At 34.0% G+C, this 10,182-nt stretch overlaps 2 long non-coding RNA genes across 2 annotated transcripts; one reads left to right on the forward strand and one right to left on the reverse strand.

Annotated features, from left to right (window-relative positions):
• Positions 1–13: 13 nt before the first annotated feature.
• LOC113284026 lies at positions 14–880 on the forward strand. Its single transcript, XR_003327878.1, has 2 exons — positions 14–347; positions 448–880. It is a non-coding gene; the product is annotated as an uncharacterized LOC113284026 (long non-coding RNA).
• A 529-nt stretch (positions 881–1,409) lies between these two features.
• Positions 1,410–3,710, reverse strand: LOC113284027. Its single transcript, XR_003327879.1, has 3 exons — positions 3,548–3,710; positions 2,308–2,402; positions 1,410–1,591 (listed from the first exon to the last, which is right to left on the reverse strand). It is a non-coding gene; the product is annotated as an uncharacterized LOC113284027 (long non-coding RNA).
• Between the last annotated feature and the right edge of the window lie 6,472 nt (positions 3,711–10,182).

Here is a 10,182-nt window from a genome sequence, read left to right on the forward strand (position 1 = left end):
CACCACCACCAGTCAAGTCACCACCACCACCATACGTCTACTTATCTCCACCACCACCAGTGAAGTCACCACCACCACCATACGTCTACTCATCTCCACCTCCACCAGTCAAGTCTCCCCCACCACCATATGTCTACTCATCTCCACCACCACCAGTACATTCACCACCCCCACCATACGTCTACTCGTCTCCACCCCCACCATCACCATCACCTCCTCCACCATACCTCTACCAATCACCACCTCCACCAGAGAAATCTCCTCCACTTCCATATTACCTCTACGCATCCCCACCACCCCCAATCTACTAGTAAGCTTGAACAGTGGGTTTCCTTTGCTTCTTAAATGTAAGTACTGATAAATTCCAGAACCTGCATCATTATATTTGCTTAAAGCTTTACCAACCATATCAGTTTGCTAATAACATATCATACATTCTAATTGCAGGTTGTCATCTGTTTGCTAGTGCAATAAGGAAAGTCACCTCCATGAAACTCATGGAGATCATGATTCAAGCTTTGGGATTACAAGTTCTGAATAAAGGTCTTGGTGAAATCGAGAGTTCAAATCTTCAAATGTCAGACCAAATGATTTCTACTACTTCTTTAGTTACATTCTTACACATTTTGTTATTGGTTTATTCAAGTAAAAGTAGGAATCAGCTACGGAAGAAGAAAGAAATGTAGTTGTGAGGGAGGCTTGGGTTTGTGACTTATTGTTTTAGAGAGTTTTTCTAGTAGAGGTGTTTTTCTTTTTCTATTTAATTTTCCATATTTTGTTGTATAAATCAGGATATTTATTTGTTAGGATTTCTTTGTGCTTTATGCACCTTCATGTTTCGAATAAAATCATGGTTTTTTATTCTATCTATTCAACTCTATTTAAACTTGTACACCTACAACTAACTGATAATAACCAGCTCATACTCAAGAGAATGGAAGATACTACCTCTCGATAGAATAAGAATTGCTCAATCCCCCAAGCATATTACTTTAGGCAACCCTATCCCCATCAATCTAAAATCATCATTCATAAACCTCTGTAAAATTTCACCATTAAAACTTCTACCTTAATACCAAAAATAAATTCCATTAAAATTCAGAAAATTCCGCTTTTATTTTATCTCTGCAGAAATAATCCTGGTGAGTAAACAGAAATAATCCTGGTGAGTACAGAAACGTCTACCTTAGTGCATTCAAATTTCGAAAGTTTATGCATTGGGGATCAATTCTAAGATAAAATGTATTCTAGTTCAAATCCACCAAAACTAAAATAGAAGAAAAAGATCAACTATATTTATCATTAAAGAGGGGAAATTCTTTTCTGATTGTACAAGGAATACTACATAGAGAATATTTGAAAAGTCATGTCTGCATATGTTTCAATAATAGCAGCTCAGTTAGTATAAAAATTTATAAGAGTGTTTACTAACCAATTATTTCATGAGAGCTTGAAAACTACTATCATTTATACCCTATCAACAGAAGCAGCATAATTGTAAACTCGAGAGCATTGAAGATCTTGGAAACTGCCAAAATCTGGTGGGCATAGTCCATGGTTCTCATTTCTCATGGGCCGTGACATCAAGGACCTGTAAAGTAATATGAAAAAGATATTTAACTTTTGTATCCATAATCCCTAAACCAGTGAAATGCATTGCTACTAAACCCCTGCCAAATTAACTAATCTAAAAAACATCCAGGCCATGTAGTGTATTACCTCAGCATCAGGTGCAGGAAGCAACAACATATCAACATGGTTACGTACATGTTCAGAAAAATATGGAAGAGAAAAACACGCAAGGACTGTAAAGAAAACTATCACTCCCTATATCCTACTCCAGGAACTTTCAGAACTCTCTTGTTCACCTCTCTCTTATTGCAGACTAGGGGGACACTGATCCCAGGTCATGGTTTAGCAAGTATGCTGAAGACATAATTTTTAAGAGAATGATTTCCAGAACCATACATAATAAATGTTGAAATGGACTATTTGTACGAAGCAAAAGTAGTTTAAATAAAGCAAGGGAATTATGATTTATAACTAAGACATCTTAGAAGAGAGGTCACAAAGATATGTCATCCAATCAAGTCGATTAATATATTGAAGTACTTCTTTTCTTTCCTTTTAACAAGAACAAACTTCAGTTTTCCATTTCCATCTTCTTCCTATCACTATAAAGATTGTATGCGTGGTCCGGACTGTTTTGCTAAGTAGAAGATATGGATGTTATAGCAACCGTGTGAGGTACCTAAAAGGTCGGTTACATCAATTAGAGAAACAAATAAGGTTAAAAGGTCAACTTACAGGTCCCTGACAGTTTGATCAGATGCCTTTGCTGTTACCTGTGCAGTTGAAAAACCAAGTCGACCTCAAGTGTACCTAAGTTCAAAATCCTTGACCTGCAACAACATATGCTCATCGATAAACACCTGGTCCTGAATACAATATAATTGCTCTAACCTAAGAAAAAGTATGAGATGTAAAGAGCAATTCATAACTTCATAAGAGTCAAAAGGAACTCTTTACAAATTAAATATAAGCAAAGAAACACTCGTTTAAGCAGTGAGCCATCCATATAAACTCGAGAAGATTACAACAGCACCCTTTTAAGAAGGAAAACAAAAAGCAAATCCCCTAAAGTAAACCACCATTTAGATATGGAAAATTGACGAAAACAACTCTTCACAATCAAAGATGGGCAACACAAAAGATGTTCTGTTTTAAAGAACACAATAAAATCTACAGATACTGTGAAATGTATCCCAAACATCACGCCAGTGTGGTAGCACTATTTTTGGTTCATCTAGTCGCATGCAAAGATTATCATCTAACACCTCATGTAAATGCTATCTAAGAAACTGATATGTCAAAACGGAAAAAACAAAGACCCAAAAGGTAAAAGGACACGCATAAACATAGAAGCAACAATAATTAGTATCAACTGGCTCAACAAGAACGCTTTAAGCATGTGGCTGATTGTTTTAACGAGTTTATCTTGTTGAAGCTTTTCGTTTTTCGTTTGTCGACTGGGATTTCTGTATCTTGTTGCATAAAGCGGTGCATTTGTATATGTACTTTATTTATGCACTTAGATGTATCAAACAAATGATGGTTTCTATTCTATTATCTTCTACTAAATTCTCAAACTAACTATAACTACCTCATACAGAATAGATGACACTGATAGACTATGAAGTGCCCAATCCCACAACCATTTTACTTTGGGCAGCCCCAATCCCCAACCTAACCTATAATCAGTAATTGATAAACCCCAGCTACAAAATTTCACCATTAAAATTTAGAGCTTCAACTTTTCATTTAAACCCACCAATTTCCCCCTCTCTACTCTCCGTTAAGATTCTGAAGATTCCACCATTTTTCCTAATTTCCCGATAATAATGTTACTTTGTTCAAAATCTTATAGCTTCTGATATAAATAAAATTCCAATATCTTAACAACCCACATTAGAGAAATATTATTTCAGAAAGAAGAAATTTCAACTCAGAAAAAAAGGAAAAGAGGATTTCATTTTGGTACACATACCTGAAGAGACTGAATCCACCATAGAACCAAACCCCTATAAAATTTGCAGAGTTTTGTGTCTTACTGATATGAAACACTCAGATTTCCCGCCTTCTCTCTGTCTCTTTGTCTTCTCTTTCACTTGGATTTTAACAGTCTCCTCATCCACCACCACCATTAACCATTTCTTTTCTTTTTTTATCAGAACCATTTCTGCACTGAACAGAGAAAAGAGAAAACGGGGTAGTTTTCAAGGGGTTTAGTAGTGGGACCCACCTGAGAGTAAATATCTTAGAGAAGTTACCACTGGAACCGATAAAAAAGAAAAAAAAACGTTAATGATGGTACTCTCCAACTATGCATAGGGTGTCTTTTTTTATTTATTATTTTTCTTTTCCTTCAATATTTGTGTTTATATTTTATTTTTTCGATGCAAAACAGGGGATTTTATTAACTTGAAGTAACTGATACATTTTCCTACTAATACATTTACATTTCGAAAAACGATGGACTGCCAGTTTAGTTTGAAGATCTTGTATCTTCGTGTGATTTTTCCAAATAGTTTTTTGAATTTCTCCATTAACTGCTCTGATCACCAACTCTGCATCCGTTTCAAAATGCCTAATTCTTCTTCACACTGCATAGCATGTAGAAGTCCCATGCATTCCGCTGCATCAGCACTCAAGAGTCCATCGACATGATCACATCTTGCGTGGATGAATTCTCCTGTAAAAGAACCACAGATTAATCACCAACCTGAGAAAGCAATATTGTTTATAGTCTCAAAAGATGTGTCACAACAAAAAGAAATATATGGGTTCTGTGGTGGTTTCCATTTGATTATGCATTCCCGCACCCTCTTCTGGTTGATCTGAAGTTGTTTTAGCATGTGTGTTCCCGTGGATGTCTTCAATAGCTGAATAAGTCTGATTACTTCCACTGGATTAGGTTTGATGTCTTCAAAAACACATTTTCACCTTGCTTTCCAAATTTCCCTGGCAGTATTAGCCATAGTCACTATCTAGTTCATCCAGATCATTGAGTTCATTAGTAAACCAACTTTCAATCCGTTCTTGAACTGTAGAGTTTGTACTAGGCATACTTCTCCTTGCCCATGGAGTTGTAGACCAAATAGCTCTTGCAAAAGAGCATTCCCATAATATATGTTTTGTAGTTTCAATGCCCTGTTGGTAGACCTTGCACTGCTCAGCACTATAATTAAAAACTCTTGCCAGCCTCTCATTTGAAGGTATTATATCTACCATACATTTCCATATGAAGTGTTTTATTCTGGGTAAGGTTGGCACAGACCATATGCTCTTCCATATTTTTGCAGCTGCTTCATCAGTAATAGCATTGCCATTTTTGAGTTCAATAAGTTTTTTATAAGCCAACTAAACAGTAAAGTCACAATTTCTTGTCAGAGTCCAAAAGAGTTAAGTTTATCTTCACATGTTTGTGGTATCCTCATTTGCAAAATTCTTGAAGCATTTTCCTGATTGAATAACTCTTGAATAACTGTAGCCTTCCATGTCTTAGTGTCCGGATCAATTAGGTCTGCAACTTGAACATAATTATTTGCCATCCAACTCCACAGCTAGAACAAGGGTGCTTGTATACCTTAAATCCAGATATCAGATCAAATGGATATTTTGTTTCCATTACCAACTAGCCAGATGTTGTACTTGAATATAAATTGCATACTCCCTTGAATGCTTTTCCAGGCCCAAGTTGAGTTTCTATTTTCCTTAGCATGCAGTCCTGAAGTACTGGGGAAATACATTTCTTTTAAGGCTTTAGCCCACAGTTTATCTTCATTCTTTAGGAGTCTCCAAGCAGCCTTGGCTAGGAGAGCTGAGTTGAAGCATTTAAAATCTCTAAAACCCATCCCTCCAGCCAGTTTGTGTCTATTGATAATTGGTCGTGAAGTTAGAAAAAAACCTCTTGACTCATGTTTCCCCCACCATAAATTTCTTTGAATGATTTCCAGTTCTTTTATAGTAGCATTTGGAATTTTTAAGATACCCATATGATGTGATGGCATGGAATTAAGAACATGTTTTACTAAAACTTATATGTCTGGATGATTTATGAACTTCCCTCTCTATGTGGTTAGCATATTCCTTGTGTTGACAACTAGACCAGAAAAATAAGTAGTTTTTTTCCTATTAAGAAAAAGAGGAGTCCCTAAGTACTTCTCTTCCAGACTCATTTCCTTCGTCTTCAAACTTCTAAGAAGAATTATGCAATGTCTTGGATGCATCTATTTCGAGAAAAAGCAGCAAATTTTTGAAAAATAATTTGTTGGCCTGACATGTCGCTGAAAAATTTAATTGATCACACCTGAAGTAGATTTCTAACATTGTGGATGTACTGCTTTAGTAAACACTAGGAAGTCATCTACAAAAAGCAAATGAGTGACTTGAGGAGCCTTTCTCGATATCTTGATGCCTTGTATCTTACCTTCCAACTCAGCTTTGGCCAGAACAAGAGTAAAAACTTCCATAGTCAATAAGAATAAATACGGTGAGATGGGGTCACCTTGTCGTATACCTTTGGTTGGATTGAAATCCTTCCCAGGAATGCCATTAAGAAGTATTTGTATCTCAGTAGTACTCACACATTCTTGAATAAAACCACGTCATTTGTTGTTGAAACTCAGATGCTCCATAACCTTGTCGAGAAAAGGCCACTCGACTCAATCAAATATATCGACTTTAAGTGCCATATAACCCTTTTTTTGATGTCCTTCTCTTCATATAATGGATCAGTTCATGATCCAATGTTGTAATATCTCCTATTTGTCGACCAGGAACATAAGCTGCTTGCATGGGTGAGATAATTTTCTCTAACTGCAGCTTTAAATGATCGAGATGAGCTTGTACTTGGAGTTGCATAACGTTATATTACATATTACATTTAACACTTTCGATCTATTACATAATTAAACTCCTAGATCAATGAAGAGAGTGAGGATTGGACTGGCGGTCACTCTCAACCATCCAAAAAGAGTAGATGGTAGGAATTTATTGGACATAAAAGCTACCATATATTCCTAGAAAAAAAATAACAATTATCTAAGCTTTTTTACTATATTTAGTCACTGGTATCAGTCTATTTTGTGGTAATTTTGGAACCTCCACTCTTTAGACGGGGGGACTTAACTCTAGTAGGTTTTATCCAGTAATACTAGAATAAGCGTAGGTAATATGGTAAAACCATTGCCTGCAAAAATGAGTGGGTCTGATGTACGAACGCTTTCGTTTTTGCAGTTAAATAGTACAACTTTTCTCCACCAAAAACCATAGTTTTCTCTTTTATTCTTCCTATCTACTCATATTCAAGTCTAGGAAAAGGTTACTAACTCTAAAATCATATCTTTTTTCCGTATCTTTCTCTACAATTTCCTAGAAGACGACGACGATGATGAAGACGATGGAAAAAAAAATCTTCTTCTTCGATTTTTTCTAGGTTTTTTGATGGAGATGATGAAGACTATAAAGTAGATCTGTGATGGAGACGATGAAGATGATGAAAAATTTTACATGTTTTTACTACTGTTGTGGTTGAAGATGACTGTTTTTTTTTCTTTTCTGTTGTTGTTGTTGAAGCTGATGAAGACGATCAAGATTTATGTTTCTCTGATATTTTTTCTTTGATTTCAAATGAACTGTCAATTGTTATGGATTTTTCTTGTGTGCTCATGCTAAAGAATGAACTCAGTTTTAGATCTTTAATTATTAGGTGTTTATTCGAAAGAACGAAATTTTTTTTTTCGTGTGTGTATTCATTTTAGAGAATGAACCATGTTATAGGTTTGAATTAGTTTGTTTTTGATATGTGTTCATTTTGACGAATGAACTCTCATTTTTGTTCATAATAATGAACTTTGACTGGGTGTTCATTTGAAAGAATGAACACTGATTTTTGTTCATAATAATGAACTTTGATTGGGTGTTCATTTTGACGAATGAACTCCTGTTTTTTCATAATAATGAACTTTGACTGGGTGTTCATTTGAAAAAATGAACTCTGATTTTTGTCCATAATAATGAACTTTGATTGGGTGTTCATTTTGACGAATGAGCTCTGATTTTTGTTCATAATAATGAATTTTGACTGGGTGTTCATTTGAAAGAATGACATTTGTTTTCAGATTTGATTTAGTTTTGGTTTTGATCAGGTGTTCATTCAAAAGAATGAACTCTTGTTTTTTGTTCATAATAATGATTTTTTTGTTGTGTGTTCATTTTTAAGAATGAACTCGAATCTACAAAAAGCATTAACAAGCACCTGATAGTTCATCAAACAGAATGAACTCCTACAAGAAAATAAGTAGGAAGTTTAGAGTTCATCAGAGAGCATGAACTTAAATAATTATGGAAATAAAAAGTTACTGAAATTAATCCTAGAATAGTACGGAGGGTATTTTTCTTCATTTTATATTTTCAAATAATTATGGACCAAACAGGAAACGCCTTTTCCCGCTGGACCAAATAGTCTTGTGACCACCTAAAAAGGGACCAAATGATAATTTCCTCTTTATTGGACTATGTAGGAGCTGAAATGATAAAATCATATATAGTCATTCGTATGACTAAGAGTAAAATCTCATCTTACTTTTTTCACCACCAAAGGCTTAGCCAATGGCTTGGATCAAACTAACCCTAACGTTGGGGAGTCAACCTCTTTACTTGTTATTGTTCAAAAATAAAATCCTTAACTGCAAATGAGTTGAATTAGGATCAAGTATCCGAACTTAGTATTTTTTTCTTTTAGGTTTGAACTTGATTCAACTTTTGATATTTGATCTTGATTCGGTATTTTTGTTTGATGTTGATTCAGTTTGGATGTTTTATCTTGATTTGATTTTTTTGTTTGAACTTGATTCAAGTCAATTTTTATTATAGAAAAACTAATGAGTTAGTGCTGATTAAAATAGTTTGACTCTAAAAAACTAGAATTTGTTTAGTCCAAGACATCGACTAAGTCCAAGATGATAAAAATGTAGGTGTGAGATAGACAATTTGAGAGGTGAGAAAACAAATACCTTTTTTTTTTTACGTTTTTTATATTTATTCTTTTTGTCTTTTTATCTTCTTTTTTTTTGAATTAAACGTTTTTCATTTCTTCAAGATAAAAGCAGAAATCTTTGTATTATTATTTTGTCTTACCAAATTTAAAATTTAAATTTCACCCCTTTTTAAAAATTTAAATCCTCCACTAATAAGATTCATATACAATGAGGAGTCATTAAGTAGTATAGTTGTCCTCCTATGGACGGCGGAGATCTCTTGATTCTCTTCCTTAATATCTCTCTTACTATATATGAGAGGGATGCTATTACACATCAGTCAGTCATTAGTGCCTCCTCCGATGTGTGAAATTCTTAAAGTTCTTAATGTAACTATTTATTTTCATTTTTTTTAGTTTCACTACACAAAATTCTGGTTTTAGCATCCTAGATTAGCAACAGAGCTAGAGTTATTGCTAATTACAAACTAAAAAAATAAGTTGCTAAATTTAAGTAACAAATTGTTTTTGTTGCGACACCCACAACGGTCCAGATTTTGTTGTGATTAGCAACAACAGATGTTATAAGCATGTGATTCACAAGTATTCCGGGTAACGCTTTTGACTTTTCTTCCAACCATATTTTTGAAATCAATTATGAGTGTATTGTATACTTTCATCCCTTGACTCCTTGACCTTTAGAGAAGCGGGATTTATCCCCCCAAAAATCTGGTACAATATTGTATTTCTTTTTTTTTCTATCCATGAGATCTATTTACTTTACTCTTTCTTTATATATCTTCTCTATTTACATCTTTATTTAGATATGAAAAAAGCTCTGCTACCATTAAAACTCTACTGCTATTAAACTCAAATGCCATTAAAACCCGACCAAGTACAGCTGCACTTGTGTAAGTTAATTACGTTTAATAAACTTTTTGTTTATTATGTTTGATCGATAGTTAGGTTTGGTTTTTCTTTAATGACTTTCACTTATATTACTGCAGGTGGAAACACCATTCTAAGAGCTATTCCTAAGCATATTTTTATTCTAGTTTTATGTTTTGAGTTTAATTTTAGGTCAATAAGTGGTATTTGAGATTTGGATGTTTAATTATTTCGATTTTTTATGATTCGGGTGATCTTATTTTTGATTTTTAATGGTTTCCATTCAGTGTAATCAAGAACTTAGACCTAAAAACTCAGATTATCTGTAATAAGTTTTATTTGCTTGGTTAGTTCTGTCAAAATTAGAAATTGTAATTTAATGAGAGTTTTAGTTTTGTCAAAACTTATTGAGTTTGAAAAAGCGGGTGTCTAACAATCACGCCCAATATTTCGCTTAGCAATCTGTATGGACTAACTCCGATATACTTTTGATGTGATTTGTAGATAGTGGTAAAAGTGGTTCGATTCTCAGACTTGTGAAGGATATTAATTAGACTTAAATTCTAATATTAAAATAGAAAACTCACTAAAAATTATAGCAAACTCAATCAAAGTTGATATCAATATTCAAAGAACACTGAGGCTAAGATTCCACTATTTTCCAAATTCAAAGTGATTTAATCCAATATTTATATTCATGCAATTTTCTTGTTCAATTTGATTCTTACTATTGCAACAAGTAGATTTTCAAAAGC

Source organism: Papaver somniferum, chromosome 5 (genome assembly GCF_003573695.1).
Source record: "Papaver somniferum cultivar HN1 chromosome 5, ASM357369v1, whole genome shotgun sequence".
In the NCBI taxonomy this organism is placed as follows: domain Eukaryota; kingdom Viridiplantae; phylum Streptophyta; class Magnoliopsida; order Ranunculales; family Papaveraceae; genus Papaver; species Papaver somniferum.